This window comes from Chrysoperla carnea, chromosome 1, assembly GCF_905475395.1.
Source record: "Chrysoperla carnea chromosome 1, inChrCarn1.1, whole genome shotgun sequence".
Taxonomy (NCBI): Eukaryota; Metazoa; Arthropoda; class Insecta; order Neuroptera; family Chrysopidae; genus Chrysoperla; species Chrysoperla carnea.
Window position 1 is genome coordinate 18472117 of NC_058337.1, and position 20782 is coordinate 18492898.

Here is a 20782-nt window from a genome sequence, read left to right on the forward strand (position 1 = left end):
TGAAAAATGACGGCTACTTTTACTTTAACATCGATGTTTCTCAAAGTGAGATACATCTTTGCCAGAAACATGAATGGGCTCGATGTTTTTCAATGAATAGGACTTGAAAGCTGAAATTATTATTATTTGGTGATGACATTATTTTGGGTACCTACTACTCCGGCCGCTAAGCCGGATTTTGTTTCCGATTGAGTTCCACGAAAACAAGGATTGAGAGTTCCCTATTTTCAATAGAACCCGAGATATGAACGAAAATGTCAAAAAAATAAATTTCGAAGTATTTGAATTACTTTTATTCAAATTATTATTTTTGAAAAATTTTTCGATAATGAAAAAAGGACCTTGATTTTCGAAATCGGCAAAAAAAAATACGACGAAAATCATAGGTCGTTTTCGTGGAACTCAATCGGCCATGAAAACTGGCTCAGCGACCGGAGTTTATACTAAAATTCACAGTTAATTAAATTGCAATAATTTTTAACTATCCTTACATTAAGAGCTTACTGCTGATTCGAAGTCAGTAACCGTTTTCTAGCACCTAATAACTTGATTGTAACAACAAGTAAAAAAATACTATTTACGTAATTTCTTATTGGTTTGCATAATTTCGTTCTCCAAACTTATTTGAAAAACCAATTACGTGTCTCCTATTTTTCGTTCTAGTCAAATCAATAATAAAATACTTGTTGTGAGGAGAGATGCAAATTGCTCATAAATGCATTAATGTATTGAATATAAATTTGTAAAGGATTCAATCATATTTCGATAAACGACAAATTATAGTGATTGTATTTTTAATTACTTGTATAAATTCCTTAATGTTTTTGATATTGTCCCTTTAAATTTAGTGAGGCTATTAGTTAAAACGAAAGTTAAGTTATAAATTAAAAAAACGCTTTATTTGGACTCGGCTTGTAAAAGAGCACTGCTAGGCTCCTGTTATGTTTCTGATTTTATGAAGGGTAACACTCTACAATATTATCAATGTCTAACTTGTGTTGAAATTTTATTGTTGGAAAAATTGATCGACTAAGTGTTTTAAATTTCCTTGAGCTTTTTTTTTGACCATTTTGACGTTCCGCATTGTGTGAAGCCCTAATGATTAGGTACATAAAGGCGTTCTACCTATTTTAAATATATAGAACGTCGATATAAAATTTTTTTTAAACGTTTAGAAATTTCAGTTTTATATTCGTACTTTTGTGGTTAATTAATTTTCACTAGACAGTTGTATATTCTCAAGGAAAAAAAAAAAAAAATAATAATACAAATGCAACAGGCGAAATAACTATAATTTCTATATAACTATAAAAGGATCAATACTGGTAAGAGGAACAAAGAACGATATAAATATAGAGCATGCTTTAGTACTATTGTCCTTATTATATATATATCATGATAACCTCGACCCTTAAAACTCATTCCTACTTTTATATATAGTTTGAATAATATACACTTACGTCTCCGTCAAAATCGTTTAAATATAATATGCCTTATTTTTTATTCAATTACTACAATATGCAATACATGCATGTTAAAGGGTACCCAATTAAAAGTAACAATTCTATTCGTAGAAAAATATGTCATCTAGGTTTCAAATTCAATCTGTATGTTAAAGTAGCCATAAAAACAACACATATTCATAACTATTACTAGGAAAATTTTAATTAGGGAGGTTTTCCTCATAAACTAAACTTTTTTTGCTCGAAAAGTTTTTACGTAAACCTGTTATTTTCGGCGAAAATCAGATAGAAAAATTAAAGTAAACCCTGATTAAAAAGTTAGTAACAAAGACAAATTTTAACTTCCTGGTCTTCTATATCGAAGTCGAATGCAAAAACAAATTCACACTGGTTTTTGCATTCAATTTCTATTGAATGTATCGTAAAGGTATTTCGCATAAAAGTTGTTAATTATTTCATGAGGAATAACTTTCGAGATTTTTTGTGCCACCATAACAGATTGGTCAAATTTGAGATGTGGGAGACAGAGATGCCAACCTTCAAATAGGACAATTTTTATTTGGGTCATTATTTCCAAAAACCCTTAATTGAAGAAATATTAAACTGAAATTTTAAATAGAGCATGATATTTCTTTTTATGTATACGTAATCCCGCTACCCCCAATATACATATACATATACACAATACATATGTATCTTTTTTATACAGTATAGATATATATATATATATATATATATATATATATATATATATATATATATATATATATATACGAGAAAGATATTCTATACAAAAGTGTATACACTTTTGTTTAAAAAGTACACGACGTACTCGTGTAAAAGGCTACACAAAGATTTTATTACAGCATTACTATCGACATTAAAAAATTTGAACAAATTTTCTTCCATACTAAAATAGGTACCTATTATTATTAACTTTATTTTTATTTATCGGTCATCAATATGACCAATCCAAGACTGATGACTTTTTCAGGTTTTTTGAGCATATCATTTTCTTTTTCCGTATCCAAATTATAAATATTAAAATCTGATTTTTGCGAAACTAGAAAATGAATGGGAAAGAAATAAGGACATAATCGAACAGAGTGTAGTAGTTAAGTAAAATACAATATAAAATTAGGTAATAAAAAAAGTAAATAAATATAGGACTACACATTTAAAACCAATTATTTATAAATATTTAAAATAAATTTTAGAAAAAAACAAAAATGAAAGTGTCATATCACAGTTTATAATAACAGAATAAAATAGAACACACAGCACGCACATATTACAGGGACCACAATTTATTACATTTTATGGGAGAGGAGTGGCTCAGATGTTCGGACCACCCGGAACCTGTGAGCGGGTTACAAATTTTGATCATGGTACCTATGGTCTCTTTTCGGTTAGATGTTCGATATAGATGTCATTCAGTGGACACCGTTAATCCTCGTTTCCCCATCGCCATTTATCCCCGCCTCAAAATCGCGACTTCAGTTCGGTGGATAGAGCGGTAATCGCAAAATCGAGTGTGCTACCCATTCAGAAGGAAGGAGCTGCTCCCTTTTCTTAGACTTGTATAAGAAGACGACTTTCCCTGATATGGTTTCCCTAGCAGTCTAGCAAGGTTGAATGCTTGTAATTCATAGCGTAGCATACGAACTACAATGCAAAAGGCCTCCGGAACAATTAAAGTTACGGACAGATCACGTTTTTATATGCACCAGTGAAAAGCGAAACTAATCTTGTTGGTAAGGTGACTCCATGCATTTCTATCCTGTGACCCCAGATAAGTAATGTCTGTGCTATCCCGAGCTAATAACTCTAGTAGGAGTGACAAATACTTTAATATTTCGGCGAATATTTCCTCTGTTAAATCTTCTCCGATGCGACGTCTCATCGACGTTTCAAGTAGGACCACGCCGTTACCCTGACAATGGTGTCTTTGTAGGTCAGAACAATTAGTGAAACAATTAGGCTAGCCCAAAAAAATTGTTTGCCGTAAAACATTGCTAGCCATTTATTATAAAAACATAGTTGGTTCAAAATTCTTAAAATCGATACATAGTACATTTATATATAATAGATATTATTATATAATGCCTAAAAGGCATTATGCTGTGCATGGTTTTTACATGAATGAAAGACAACAATGTTACTCTTCTTTTTCTTCTTAAAAAAATCTATCTATTCAATGTACGAAACTCATTTCACCGAAAAATCATTATTAGCCATAAAAGATTATTAGAGTTGTAAGTATACAGATAGTACAGTCTTTATTTACAAAAAAAAAAAAAAGCTTTCAAGCTTTTTCCCTATATAATAACAAAAACTTGGTTTACGAGTCTCGTATATTGAATAGATGTTCTTGGTTTTATGTTTTTTTACCATTTTTTGTAATAAACCCGCATTTTTTCGCTTGTTTAGCCTTAAAAAATTTCATGAAACTTTTAGAATTCAATAACAGTTGTTATTTTTACCCGACTGTCTAGGAGTAGTTATGTTTTTCGCGCGTATGTTGTATGTATGTATGTGGGTATATTTGTTTTTAAATTAGTTAAGGTATCGTTATATTCGTCTGAAAAGGCTAAGTGATTTTTTATAGGTGTTTGAGAAAAAAGACGGATAGTAATACGTTAATAAACAAAAAATAACCAAACCTATTAGTAAAGGAGCTCGCAATGTTTTCGAGAGAGAATTCTAGTATGGCTAATTTTATGATATGTTGTTCTTCTTGCCCTTTCAGTTAAAGCTTGGGCAATCTGGCTTCCGGTAGTGGTTGCGTTTGGCAGCTTCCCACTGCGCAGCTCAAATGTACAGACAATAATCCTAAATTTTAAAAGTATACTAGTATGTCTGTAATTTTAATATTATGTTATTTAAGAATACAAAAACCTAAAATTTATTTGTCAGACGTTAATTCGATTGCTATACCTTGAATAAAAGCGAAAAAGTTATGAAAACTATGCAATGCTAATGACATTATTATGGTATATATCTTATATTATTTTTTTTTCATGTTTGTTAGATGGCCACGGTTGTTGAGGCACCGGAATTTTTTATATTATTTTTGTGAATAATAGTTCCAAGTTCGAATCCACCGGTAGTCAGCATTTTTTTACTTTCTTATGTAATTCTATTGAATTTTTTTTTTAAATTAATTGAATTTTAGGCTTTTGTATACTTAAATAACATAATATTAAAATTACAGACACACTAAAATACTTTATGTACACTAAAATGTACAGGATTATTACCTGTACATTTAGGCTGCGGAGTACTAAAGGCAACCACTATCGCCAGCCAGATAGTTCAAACTCTAACTGAAAGAGCAAGAAAAACAACATAACATAAAATCATCCATACTAAAATTCTTGTTTTGCCGACGTTGATTTTTTCACAAAATTTTCGGAAAATTTCGAAAGCTACCTCTCTCTATACTCTATTCTCTATTGGGGCTGGTTCTTATACCAATTTTTTTCGATTATATGGGTTAAAAGCAAACAATTTACCTTCTTAATTCAGTTATAAAAACAAAAATCCCTAAGAATGTTTTGTATTTTGTAAAGACGTTAAAACTGTACTACGACTTATTTGAAAACAAATTGAAAATGTAGTCATACGAGAGATGGATAAAATGCTTTTTATAATAGAAGCGACAATGGTAACAATTTTGGTATCTAGAAATATTCAGATCCTACAATTTTATATACCATTCAATTCCTATACAAAATTCATCATCGTTCACTTGATAAAAGGAAATTTTGTCATTATTTTCATCAAATTTAATTTGGTTCTCAATAAATTTTCTATTTTATTTATTTTTTTACAACAGTGTATAACGTATTTTGTTTTGTTTATTATTTATATAACAACAAAAATCCAATATGCTCCAATAATACATAAGAGTACACTATGTCTTATGAAAACTAACCTAATGTTTCTCTTCGTTTAATTTCAATCTTTCTAAAAACTTTCTAAAAAAGATTATTTTATTTAAAATATATATTGTACTTGATGGAAAACAAAGAGCTATGTTAAAAGTGGAGCCCGTGACAGTAAATCTGCACTTACACGGATTTCAAAATTTCGTATATGAATCAATGCTATTTAACGATACGTATAATATGGACTAGGTGTGCCAGGGTTTATCCTGACAGAAATATTTTTTATATTTTTAATAACTACAAGTATTTTGCACTTTCATGGAAATTAATTTTTAAGTTACCATTTTGTTTAAAATTTTAACTTTCAGGAAAATTGCTTGGGACAGTTCTTATTATGGCTGAACGGTCCGTCACACTTTTAATATATAAAGCCAATAAAATTTTACCCTTATCGCGGAATTATTATTATTATTTTTAATTTGTTCGTTTTGAGTTCTACTTAAATATCTCGGTGTGACAGCTGAAAACTTGAGCAAAATATCTGTCACACCAGTAAAAAATAAAAAAGTCCTGGCAGAAAGTATTTCTGCCAGGATAAACCCTGGCAAACCTAGTTCATATTGTGCCTATCGTTAAATAGTATTCATATGCGAAATTTCGAAATCCATGTAAGTGTAGTTTTACTGTCACGGGCTCCAGGGCTATGTGTATTGTAAGCAGGTTAAGTTTCAGGGGTAGTACTGCTACAATTTTGTGTTGTTGAGAAATTTATGAAGAAAATTTTGTATGAAATGTTGGAACAATAAACTTTGAAGATTGAGTGTAATGAAATTTAATCTTTTTTATTATTATTAAAAACTTTTGTTATAATCACTTATAAATTTTTAAAGTTCTATGCACAGCATCATTGTTGATTTAGAATTTTATTGTAAATATACTAAGAAAACTTCTGATTTCAATTTTTTGTGTTTGTGTTATTGATATTAATTAACTGATTTTTAAAATATGAAAGTTTATAAAATTTCAATGAGTATTTTTTCTTTTAAAGTTTTCTCATAATATTTTAAAGTTTCTTCGTTTTAATTCTTAACAATAAATATTTAAAATATATATTTTTCACATATATTCATTTAATATTTTTTATACTAAATTTCCAATAATTACATTTTATTATACCATGTATATGACATATACCAAGGTATACTTAGTTTAGTCCCAAGTTTGTAACGCTCAAAAATATTGATACTATGAAAAAAGTTTTGTTATAGGTGTTCATAAAATCACCTAATTAGTCCATTTCCGGTTATCTGTATGTCTGTCCGTCGTTTATCTGTCCGTCTATCATTACGATTACTCAAAAACGAAAAGAGACATTAAACTGAAATTTTTATAGCGTGCTTGGGAAGTAAAAAATGAGGTCGAGTTCATAAATGAGCAACATAGGTCAATTGGGTCTTGAGTCCGTAGACCTCTACTTGTAAACCGTTAGAGGTTAGAGATAGAACAAAAAATTAAATGTAAAAAATGTTCCTTATAAAAAAATAAACAACTTTTGTTTGAACATATTTTCGTAAACGTCACTGTTCACCCATGAGAGCGCAAATTATGAGCAAATTGTAGTATTATATGGATATATCAGTTATATGTGTGTGACATGTATGTATGTGTAATGTTACAGAGTAATCAACACTGTCTATACATGGTATTACAACAATTAACTCAGTCAATTGTTTGTTTTCACTTGTTTTTAATATATATTTTAATTAATTTTTATTTATAAATCTTTATAATTTTTATTCACATTAAGGAGGATCCCTCACCAGTAATAGAAAAAAATAAATTAGTAGAAAATGATCCAAATTTTTAGTATGTTGTAGTTAACGATACATATTATTAAATCAAAAAAAATTTGGGTATCTTATCGATCAATTATGAGAGTAATTAATTAATTAAAAATACACTAAATAACATAATCATCCTCATATCATGCTATGTTATTTAGTGTATTTTTAATTAATTAATTTTCAAGGTTTTTTATAGTACTTTAAAAATTTTACGACATACTTTTTCAAAAATCGTCAAATTTTTCAGTTACTTGACGTTAAATACTCCGAATTTCAATCGCCAATAGCTCGGACAGTGTTGACTTTTCGAAATATGTTTCAATTACAAGTTTTGCTTAGAATTCATTCCTAAATCGATTTCTGCTGTCATTTTTAGCATAATTTTTTCCACCCCCGAGAAGGGGTGACCCCCATCCCCTGAACAAGATCGCACAATTTTTTATTTTTTACTTTTTAATTTGCACTTTTAACAAGGCAGTCGAACAGTTTTTACAAAGATTCATTGACTATCCTTGGATTACGAGGTAAAAATCTAACGGCTTTCCGCTATTATCGATTTTTTTCAGGAATAAAACGTTTTTTTTTTTTAAACGTAAAAATTGTTCATTCGACTGCACACAAACGATGCCTGATTACCATTATATTACACAGACTAATGTGCACTTTTAGTTATGCTCTCAGCTTCCATTGTAAAACCTATAAACAAAGACAATAAATGTATAGCTGTTATATCATATCCCAAACCATTTAAAACTAGTTTCAGATAATGTATATGTCACCGGGTTTGTAAAAATCGTTTCTATTACTATTTAAAAATGTCGATAAATTGTGACTGCACAATAAGTTTTACAATAAAACGTTTTTGGTTTCGTTATCTTATATAATTATATTACACTAGCAAGTTTTTTTTCTGCCTTACTCTTATTTTGCTTATTACTCACTTTATCAAATTCCAAGATTCACCCCTCATTTTCAAGATAACTATGTCTAGGATTAAAGAAAAATATACTCATAGTCCAAAAATGTACCCCTTAGGAAAAAACATGCTAGAGAAATAATTTTGAACGAAAATATATCATAAACTTAAACAATCAGTTTATTAGACAAATATGTTAGTTTTTATAGATGCTTCCCTACTACTCTAGACATATAATTACTATTTTTAATACATGTTCTACTAATATTAATTTAAGAGCTTTTGTTTTTTTCTTTCACCACTTTTCCACGAAATTTGTTGTTTGTTGTTTTTAGCTACGGGTTACGATATCTACGGGAGCGGAATTTCGCACGAGTCGAGCTAGTATTATAAATAACAATCTTAACCAGTCCAATTGTAAGTCCTCGCTGATTGGTTTAAAAAGTTTTTATTCTATATAATATTTACAAATCATAAATTTACAGACTGATATTGTGTACGTTTTTCTTTAGTTTTTTGTGTGGAAAATACATATAAATAATTACTTATAAAATAATTTAATTTACCTTTTTTTAAATTATTGACCATGAGTGAAGCAGAGCCTGGGGTTTCACATTAAAATCAAATGATAAATACCGACAATTACGTTGATAAAAAACAGTTAATCATAGACATACAAAACTACTACAGTGCACATAAGGAAAATAACAAGAAATCAAAATGGACAATTGAACAAGTGAAAAACGTGATTAAACTAATAATTTAATTTGAATACAGCTCTGGGAAAACGACCATCGAATAAATAATACAATCATTCTAAAAAATATAATATCATGACTGTTCGTAACGAAAAAGTGTTTATATTGAGAAGGAAGTCTTTAATAATTCCAAGCAGTGAATACTACCAACGAATACTCAAAACACATATTGCAACGGGCCATGGTCGACTCGACAAAATTGTTCACGCCTTGAAAGATTTATTTTTTATAATAAACAGCATAGGTACTCTAAATAACTTATTTGTTTAATTTTTGTATTTTAATAAACTCGACTTGAAGCATATTTTAAACTATTTGAAGCATATGAATACAAATTCCTGGATGCAACCTTAGATTATAATACAACGAACGACTTATAATCGTTATATTATAAATTGACAGTTGACCATTGTTATTTTATAACATAACGAAAACAAAAACGTTCTATTGTAAAAATTATTGTTAGCACTTAATTTATCGACATTTAACAATATAGATAGATTTATTATAAAATAACGATTTTTACAAAACACGGTGACATATATACTTTTTTCTAATTGTGGATGTTCTATGTTTAATTACCAGTAATAAAATATTGGTTATCGAATTACTTCATAGATCAACATAGTGATATTCTCCGTACAATTTTATTGGTGTTTTATTATTATCAACCCATTTGTAAGGTATGAGGTGTGTTATATTCCTTCCCTTGTGTATATTGACAACTTGCAACTGTAAAATACCATTATCATTATATGTATATTCAAGATATCCATATCAAGATAATATCATAACGATATGATGCCATCGATCCATGCATCGATATGAATTTAAGATTATAGCCATGGTAGAATTAGACAAGGTATGCTGTTGCGCACGTAGGGTGGGGGCATTCACTCACGGTAATCTCTCTCGCATATTGAGTCACCGCCATTTATGCATTGGAGGACAACCTTTTTTTTAAATCGCAAGAAAACGTTTTTTTAACTTTTGCGAATTTTTTCGGTTAACTTAGCCATTGATTGGCCGTAAACAAAAAACGCTATGTTTCTTTGCTTGTTTTCTTCTATAACTTGTATTTGTTTTCTGATAGCAATTCTGCCATCCATTTCGTAGATTAATTGGATTATAAAAGCTTCACTACGTAGGAAAACACGCAAACTACGTATGCCCCATCAAACTCTGAAACTATTGTTTAAGTTATTTTTTAATTGGTTAACTACAAAACTAATTATTAGCCATTATAGATTTAAATGACCCACCCTGTATGTAGAAATTATAACCGTCTATTATTCCAATAGTCCAGCTTGCCAAATTTTAATAGTAAGCTGGACTACTTCGGACATTAGTACATTATTGTGTACCCTTCGGTTACAAAGGCTTTAAGTTTCCACTACTATATTTATTCAGGGATTCTAACACTTACGCCAATAAATTTAATTATTGACCTGACTCAAGCATTTTTGCTGACGAGGATTCCAATTAAATCAAAATATTGCAATTGTTGACTAGTAGTTATTTTTTTATAGGGTTTTCAAATTTCAAAAATTCTTATATTACACTGAATAATATAGATTCTAGACGTAGATTATTTAGATATTTAATTAGTATAGACATATACTGGTACATTCAAGTATCTGTATGCCTGTATCCGTTGTTCTAAGCTTCTATAATCACTGTCTGATGTTCTAATAATCTGCATACCTTTTTATATTGACTCTATCGAATCAGGTCAAAACGGCTGTTTGTTTACTAAATATTAACATTCTTGAAAATTACTCTTTTGTTGAATAGGCAAAAGAAATTGGATATTTAACAATAAATTTAAAGTATTTTGTTTTTCTTACAACTATAAATAATTTACCCCCGGTAATATACTTTAGTTTATAACTTAGGGGTTGATTAATTGACGTCGGGACGTGTCCAGGTCCTGACAACATACCAATAGTCAGTAAACACTTATACGACACTAAATTGAGGCCTTCAAAATATCATCGGGTTCGTTTCCAGAAGTAGGTTCGAATTCAATGGAAATGGTAAAATTTGGTTTAAACCGGGACAAATTTTTTTTATTCACCTTCCTAAAACCAGCTAAAAAAACTTTTATAGTGTTGGCTGTTGATTTGATTGTTGGCTGTGATAGTTGTTATGATAAAATAATATGACGTTAAACATGACAAAATAAGTAGTATACGGATCATATTTTTAAGAAATTATTTCAAACTCCATAAGACAAGTATGACCAAAAATGATTGATACATTTTTTGAAACTAAAATGTCATGTCATGGGTATGAAACTGATAACACTAAAGTTTAAGATATTTTCAAAAGTAGGCACTTGCGATAACGGCATAATAAAGTAACGTTTGCCTGTAGTACAATGTACCTAGAATCATTCTACAATTTCTCAGCAAATGTTCCTATTTACTGTAGAGAATTTGTATTGAAATGAGGGAATTTTATTGTAATTCAAGTTGAAGACTGGTTGACAATGTAGTTTGGTCTTCGATCATGGCATATTGTTTCAAAAGTCATAATCAACGTAAATCATTGGTTATTGAGTGCTTGGTATAAGTAAGTTATTATACCATATGAGTACCCGTAACCGAATACAATATGGGACATAACATACCGAAAAATTAAATCTTTTTCCACATGCCCCACTTTTTTATTTATTTATATATCTTTGAATGTGCTATGTTCATGAGAAAATTCTCAAAGCATTTTTCCGAAAATCAAGTTGAACATACACATAACACACGGGAAAAAAGTCTGTTAAAACAAAAATGTTTAACGGCCCATTTAACTCTTTTATAAGAATTTTTAATAATCTACCTAAGGACATTATTGAATCTAAAAGTATGGCAAATTTCAAAAATAAACTGAGAACGCTTTTGTTGACTTCTTTTAGGGATGTGGAAAATTTAGTCTATCATTAAAATTTTTATTTTTTATGTTAGATTGTACTATACATGAATTTTTATATTTGGCTTGTTCAACACACCACATATTATTATTATTGTCTCATCTATTTCATAGCAGGGCTGAGCCCGATTTAGTTTACCGCACGGACACAGTCAAGTGACGGTAAACTGTTTTTTTTGTTTTTATTATTATTATTATTATTATTATTATTATTATTATTATTATTATTATTATTATTATTATTGTCGTTAATTGAAACTAGGTCACCATAGAATCCCTTCAGTAGCGAAAAAATGGTAGCTGATTTTGAAATACAGTGACAGAAATCTAAGATTTCTCGGATAGTTTTTAGTCAAAACTAACGAAGTTTTCAGCCAACTCCGGGCTAGAAGGATATAATGGGCAAGAAAATCGTATTGCTTGCTTTCTTGTGATAATTATAAAATCTAAATTTCACCCATAAATTATTTTATACATTATTACTATTGATGTCATCATATCTTAATTTTATACATTTTTATACTACGAACTTTTATAGTTCTTAAGATCACAATTTATTTTTTTTACAAATTAACTCCATAATATCTGGATGTAAACTAAACGATAAAATAGACATTATTTCTCAGTAATAAAGTAATAAAAACTAAATTTTGCTATCTAATGTGTTATCTAATGTTATTAAATCGGTAATGCTTTTCACTCATATATGAAGATAATAAACAGTAATAACATTGTTTTGAAATGAACGGTAATACTAATAGGTACAAAATACACACCTTGGTATCCACAATGTTATGCCAGTGAAAATTTTAAGAAAATAAAACTTATTACAAGCTTTTATTTAACTCGGCATGCTTGTTTGTATGTATGTAAGTATGTTTGTTCGGGCCAAAACTTGCAACATAGTTTGATAATAAAAATAAACATTTACATAAGTTTATAAGGGGTGTTAGAAAAGTACCGGAACAGCAACATAATTTTTTTTAACGTCTAGTTAGTTTTCGAAAAATGTATTCCACAAAGTCCACAAAAAAATTTTTACCATTCACAGATCAAGCAAGCACCCACCGTTTTCAAGTATAATTTTATTTTATGACCCAGAAATTATGCTATTTTTTTGTTACAAATCTTCTTGAATATTAAATAATTAAAAATAATATTCTTGGAATTTAAGTTTTAAATTTAAACAAACAGTGAAGAAATCCAAATGATTACGAACACACCCTATGAAAAGGTCTCGCAGCTAAATATTTTGAATTTTTGTTGTTTTCATTAAGATATTATGTTTGAATTAATGTCTTACTATTTATTTATATTAATAAAAATTCTGATGATAAAAATTCGTTAATTTACTTTTATTTACAAATACAGTGTGCTCATTTCAAAAGTATCCACTCTTAATTACTCTTGACCGTGATTATTGTTTTGGGAAGTTGTTACGGTACGTAGATAATTTAATTTTTTACCCCTCCGCCCCAAGCCACCCTAAATTAGATTGCAAACAGCACCCTTACTTTGTAATACCTCATTTGAAAGAACATAAAATTCTCTATTCAACCATAATAAAAACATGAAATCGGTTGATAAATTTTTCAGACAGACTTCCCAAAAGTAGCAATTCATACATTCTATCTTCTGTGTAGTTTATCTTAAGAACTAATCGATATGAAATAAGAGTCGGTATGAAATAAGATAAATAGCCCAATAAATTTGAACCACCCACCCAATTTACAACCATATCATTTCTTGTAAAATGCTAATAGAAGATAAACAAAGTTGGTAATATAAAGGATTATAACGAAACTTTCTACACGCACGTACTAACTCATTATTGACCGTCATTCTTTTTAATATAAAATATTTTTTACTTATTTTATCACAATAACACAATTTTCCCTACTGTATTGTTTGTTCTAATTATTTGTGATAATTAAATTTAGTTTAAAACAACACATCGTAGTAGTTTTTTATTAAAGGTAACATAATATGATAAAATTATACGACAATCCTCGTAAAATGATTATATATGCCTTGGAAATATTCTTTTAATTACATAAATATCATGGAAGGTATATATTAAAATATAAACCGCAAAATTTTCATAAAATACTAAAGGAATAATACATATAACGAAAACCTATAAAAACCTACCCTGAAGATCAAAGCTTAGTTCCCACAGCAACATAATCTTGTAAGAATACTATTTGTTCTTTTATTGAATATGAAATGAAACCATTGTTACAATATCCACTGGGAACGTCACATGACCTCTGTATGTAAATTTAAATATTACATTTAGACATCAAAAACTATAGTCGGTTTAAAGTAAAAAAAAATTTTTTAATCAATAATTTTATAAAATTAACAAATAACCACCTTAAAATTTGTAACTGTAATTGTACTAGAACTCAAAGTTTTCGTTACTTTTCTTGCACAAAATAATTAAGAAGCACCACAAAATCAAACTCAAAAAGTTTCTTACAAAATCAAGGTGAAAGGAACCTGGCGAAAGCAACCTCTCTTTGCTAAGGGACGAAAAATCACCACAACAGGAATAATGAAGACAATATAACACCAACGGCAATGATAAAAATGAGTGCTGCTGCGATAATACAGATAATTTTTTTATTCACAAGCTGCAACAATTGTTCTGAAAGATGTTGTCTAAAAACCCGTAATAGGGCTCGTCCACGAACTCCGAATATATTCAAAGGCAAGATCATGAGAAACACTGTAGAAAAAGTCTTTGTCGTGCATCTTCAATAAAAATATTACTTATGTACCTGTCATAGAATGTTGCAACGAATATTTCCTCGCGGAAGCATTCCTATATCACATGATTTGCGGAAGTATGAAAGTTGTGAAATACCAATTTCTTTCTCATTCCTAATATAATGTCTTTCCGGATGTTAGTTTATTGGACACTACTATATATAGAAGAGCTGCTATGGAAATACATTTTACTTTTTGACAGAACTTCATTCAAATTTTAAGTTTGGCTTTTCTTAGTTTGTATACAATTTTGTTTTATTTGAGCGTTTTTGTGCACGCGTTTGCGTTATAGTCGATGAAAAGTTGGCTTCCTGTTTTCTTTAAAGTTTAATCTTATGTTGAATCATTTAAATTTTCTTTTTCATTCTCAGTGTATTTCTTTTCGGGTGTTGAAGTAGCCGTATCATTAAAGCTGGCTCTTTGGACATTCTGACGGAAATTTGGACATTTTTAGTTTGGCTTGCTTGCTTGTTTGTTTGTTTGTTACGCTTTCACGTAAAAACTACTGAATGGATTTGAAATAAATAAATAGTATTGGCACACTACTGTCGCTAGCCCTGAAGATATGATGCAAATTCTTCGGAAGATAGAGGGAAACACAATCGAACACATGACTTTGGCGCAATAAAAGCCTTGTGAGACAAATCATTGCATATATCGCATTTGTGTAATGTCCAAAAACTCACAAAAAACATGCATGGCAAATATGTCTAAACCAGTAGCGGATTTAGGGAAAAAGCCCCCCCTCCCCCCATAGAGAATTATGTACTCAAGAATTGAGTTTGTATCAGGTGTTTAATTGGAAGTGATAGGTATATGTTTCAAGAATTTTATGAATAATAAATGGTTACAATTTATTTATCGACAATTTTCAACGTTGCATTTTTTTTATAGGGCGCGAATATTTCAACTTCCGAAACTGATGGTCAGTTAACTGTAAACTGAATTTTAATGCCCGGGGGCATCCAAGGGCCCCTTAAACCGTTTTTGCTAAATCAGAAATGTTCAACAAACGTTTAGAAAATCGCAGACTGTTATAATTCTAAAATTTTAATAACTGAATAACTACAGAAGCTATTTGATTTTATATTTAGTTAATAATAATTACCAAGCATTGCAATTATTTTAATAACAGGGGTCCCTGAAAGTTAATTAGACTTGTGCTGTCCATTAAACAACCGACTCATCAAAACATTTTTCAAAAATAAAAAATAAAAAAATAAATTTGAAATTGTAAATTTTAGCAGAAGGGGCCCTTTATGCCTTCCGTCGGAGGGCCCACTGGTCCAAACTAAAAGCGTGCTGCAGTATTATATGTTGCATTTACTCGACAACAACCATGGCAATGGATGCACTTTTAACGTGCGACAGCTTCATACATATATTGCATGTGAGGCAAACGCTGGAAATTTCCCTACTGAAGTTGAGAAACAGCCCTAGATCTCTAAAAATCTAAAAACAACCTTTGGCTGGGTCGAAAACAATCCTACTGTAGGCATGATCTGTGATTATACGTCAACAATATATGAGTGCTACAGACCAATTGAAGCAAAAACGTTATGTGAAAAAAACATTAACTCATTTGCCAGCCAAGATGAACAATCTAGTGTACGGAGGGATCCAATCCAAAACCTTTGAATTGGTCGAAAACAATCCTATTGCAGGCATAATCTGTGATCATATACTTACAGCATGGGAATTCTACAGACCAATTGAAGCAAAAACGTTCGAAAAATCGTCATATAAAAACAGCGTTATCTCCTCTGACAGCGAAGACACAATGTACATGGATGGATCCAAGCAGAAACCATAGTTGATCTAGCAATATACATAGAGCAACCAAAAACGGGCATCATTGCCAGCTTTAACAAAATACATCAAGATAATTCAAGCCAAAGTCATCTGGGTGCTTTTGGATGCAGTGTTGGAATCATGACACCATTTATTAAAATTAGTGCTATTAGCATACTCGTTATGTGAAATTTTACAGAAACAAGTAGCACACCACTCTTTTAAATTAAATTTTTAGATTTTTCCTCAATATCCTAGATTAGTTTTTGCATTATATACTTATTTCGACTACCATAAAGTCATCATCAATATGAATAATCTAATCACATATTAAATTTTCAGCGATAGGGCCCCGTACTTTTCGAATTCCACTGCGAAAAACAAAATATATTTTACAAAATTCAGGAATAACGATGATTCTTCGATCACTTAAATATATTTAACGTGTAAAGTATATATGAGCACTCAATGTGGATGATAGAGACACCAGTAACTTTAGATATATGTTGTTAAATGATGATGCGTGTATGCGATTTTAATAATAACGTACAAAATATGTAAGACAAGAAGCGAGAAACTTCCAGCAGATAAATTTCTGTGCTTTTATTCTAACATTACATTGTTAATGAGATACTTTATACTGAGTTTTGTTATTTTATTTTCTCACTCACTTTTCTATAAAAGTAGAGATACACATGTATATATACAGAGTGGGACAAAATCATATTTAAAACTTGTCTTAATGACACGCGTTAATCTAGTATTACAGTCCATTTTAGCTAACATAAGTTATGAAGAAAACATTTCCTTAATCCTGCTTATCAATTCAATCCTTGTTTTTCAAGAAAATGAGATTTCCACTAATAAATCGTTGATTAGATTATATAGGATGCATCAGTGAAATCAATCGACAATTCTTTCAGAAGTGCTTCAATAAATAAAAGGTATGACTACAATATATAAAGACAGCGTCTGACTACAAAGCTTATTTAAATTGGGTTTCTTTAAGTTAATACAAAATTTTTTTATACCTATATGCACGCTGATATTCTTGAATGTAAATTAATAATGATAAAATTTTTTTAAATATCCTACGTTAAAACCATTGTACTTACACCAAACATACACCGTTAAAGTTACAACGAGTCAATCCTAGTAGCTCAGTTTTTAAAGCGTAACCAGTTCCGTCCGCGGTATGCCCAGAATAGCGGGTTAGATTCCCGCCGTCACAACAAAAATTAAAATAATTAAAAGTTGTGAGGGGCTGGTGTAGGGCATGATATATGCATTAAGAAGGTGTACTCAACCTCTCAAAGTAATTGATGAGCTGATAAATAAAATTATCAGCGGAAAGGTAGTAAAACACATATATGCTACACAGCCAATATAACCTAAGCTAACATAACCACTGTCGGGTAAAAATAAATTACAACAATAAAAATAATCATGATTATCATAGCCGATGCTACGCAACTCCGCCCTCCTGAAGGTGGGGCGTCATCCTTACTTATAGAGAAAGAGAGTAAACAAATTAATTAACTGAGCATTCCCAGCTAGTCAAAGAGATTTAATGTGCTGCTGACGTCGTATAACTGTCTTCAGGCATTTCTCATAAAATAGAGCAAGAACTCATAACAGCCGCCTTTAGCACTTTAAATGGACGAAGGCACTTTAGGCAGATCTCCTCACTTGCTACCTAGTAAGTGAATCAATTGTTATATGGATAGGATGCACAGTCTATGATGCGAAAAGAATTCTAATCTCTCCCATATGAAATTGCAACACATGCAAGATTAGATATGACGTCCCAAGAAACCCAGATCAGGGTTACGAAAAAGAAGTGAGTCGAAGGGATGAGACAAAGCCCGCTGCTAAAGATATCAACTATCTACACGTAAGATGCTAGTTGCTGAGACGCAGGATGGGATACCTCAGGATGATCGAGGATTGAAAAGTGAGGACTCTGATTATAAGAGAGGGCACAAGAAACATAGTATCTCAGCAGTACCTGTTCTAGAGGCTACGCCATCAATGAAATCAGTGAAGGTAAAGGTAAGTGTAAAGGAAATTCAGACACCCACTGCTGAGCCATCTAACATTCGGTTGAAAGAGCTAACTAAAAGCTCTGTTTTAAAATTCTCTGCTTATACTGATAATGACCTACATAAACGGACACGTCCTACATGTATTTATTTGTCATTCCGTTAAAACAAGTGTAAATTGGTCATACAAAATATTAAAATCTTCATTTATTGACATATACAATCAATTTTGGTATTAAATATTTTCGTAAACTATTAAATTTGTAATAATCTTCTTATTCTCTTAAATTTGTAAAGGATGCTTTGCATATTGGACTATTTCTGTATTTTGTTTTATACTTTTCCAAACATAAATGATATCAAGGTGGTTAATTGGTATCATTTATATTTCTTACTACGTCTAATAATAATTTGAATAAATAAATACCATATTTATTTCCAATTTATTTTTGCATTTCACTTCAATTGGGAATCGATTGTAATTTATAGAAATTATGTTTGCATAGTTCGAGAGATAATACCATTTTCGACTTAACATTGGCCTGACCTCAGGTGTAGGTCATTATTTTATTTATCAAAGGCCATCTAAATAGTTTTGATAGATTATTAATTAGCTTAATTAATGTTTGTAACAATATTGCCATTTATGTCAACTTTTATAACTAGCAAAGTATCATACACATGCCTAATTATCTTGCGTATGTTAAAGATTCTTTTATATCGTTAGCATACAATGATAATTATTTACGATACTAGTGGAATAATAGCATTATTAACGTACGCCCGCGAAAACTGCACAAAGAGTGCGTAGCACGAATTGGACAATCGCAGGTGTACGTTAATAATGCGTTCTCACACGTATATCGTACAAAACTTTATCTACGTTAACTTGTCATGAGATATTGAGGACTAGTATAACTAACAGTCTCTCCTCTTTAATTAATCCCTCGCCGATGATTGGAATTTAAATCTGTTGAAACGAACAATTGAACATATTTCTAAACTGAAAGTGTTTATTTTGACATAGATTAAAATTTCTCTCCTACCTTATAGTCACATAAACCCATTGTGACAAAAATGTAAATAAACTTTACTGCAGATTTTGCATACATCTTTTTATAATGACAATATCTTCAAAAAAGAGAAATATTCAGCTATAAAAAAACCATTTAGTCGATTCGGTTTTGAGGCATTACCCCCTTTTTTTGTTCATGGATCCTTATTTTGTATATGTTGTTCATGTTTTTTTTATTTTATGTTGCTTGGTGTATTCAGTTTGTTTGAATGTTAATCCTTAAAACAAACTTGACACATTTACAGATCTTAATATGGGTATTTTGGTGATTAAAAGCATATTTGAAAACATTAATAATTTATCTATATTTTTGTTACAGTCGGCTTTTAAGAGACTTATGGTAAATTTCATTCCATGTAAAAATAAGACAAAAATAAGTATTTAAGAATATATTTTAGTGTTTGTTTCAACAGCTCTAAATACCTACTTTCGACGAGGGATGGATAAAAGTGGAGAGGTAGTTACAGTCATTTTATTTAAATATTAAACTAATCCTTAAAAGGCCTCAATATGGGTTTTTTCGTGGTTAAATGTTGAAACAAACTGTTCATGTAAATGCTAACCTTATGCCTACTAATAAAACAAAACACAAAGGAAATACAGAATGTTCGATTTACATCGTGATATTTATATGCCTAGATGTAACTCGAACATTCTGTATAGTTATCTGACTAAATATAGAATAAAGTATATGTATAATGTGATAATTTATTAGAATGGTAATTATTAAAATATTTTGATAAACTTGTAAATGAAAGGTGAATATCGTAAAAAAATTGCTTGTTTACTATTTGTCAATATTTCTTTCATTTCAACACATAATATTTTCCAACACCCTTAGCTATTGGAAGGGTTAAACTTAACACTTTTGTGTAGCTAAAATAAGTTAACAACAGATAAAATAAGGTATGACGTTCGAAACTCTAGTTTCCTGGGGTAAAATGATTCTTTTTTTACCCCGACTATACAATGGCGAGGGTTATGTGTTTGACCAATATGTATGTTCATCTGTTCGGACCTAGCTTCTAAACGACTTATCGTAATTTGACAAATAACGTATCGTTAAAAGCGTCGTGATCGCCCGCCAGTAAGCTATGTGGCGTAACATTAAATTGAATATTGTGCCCTCTAGAAGGAATAAAGTTATGATAGAAAAAATTTTGTTCGTAGCATCAATATTTTTATGACAAACTTGGGACTAAACTTAGTATGCCTTGATATGTTTCATTCATACATTATTGATTTCGGTTTTTTGATTGTAATGTAACTCAATTAGTTAAATGATTGCTATTATATCTAATAACAA

At 30.1% G+C, this 20782-nt stretch overlaps 1 long non-coding RNA gene across 1 annotated transcript; it reads right to left on the bottom strand.

Annotated features, from left to right (window-relative positions):
* Nucleotides 1–384: 384 nt before the first annotated feature.
* LOC123290735 lies at nt 385–19270 on the bottom strand. The gene is made up of 3 exons (XR_006534893.1): nt 19260–19270; nt 7817–7825; nt 385–443 (listed from the first exon to the last, which is right to left on the bottom strand). It is a non-coding gene; the product is annotated as an uncharacterized LOC123290735 (long non-coding RNA).
* Between the last annotated feature and the right edge of the window lie 1512 nt (nt 19271–20782).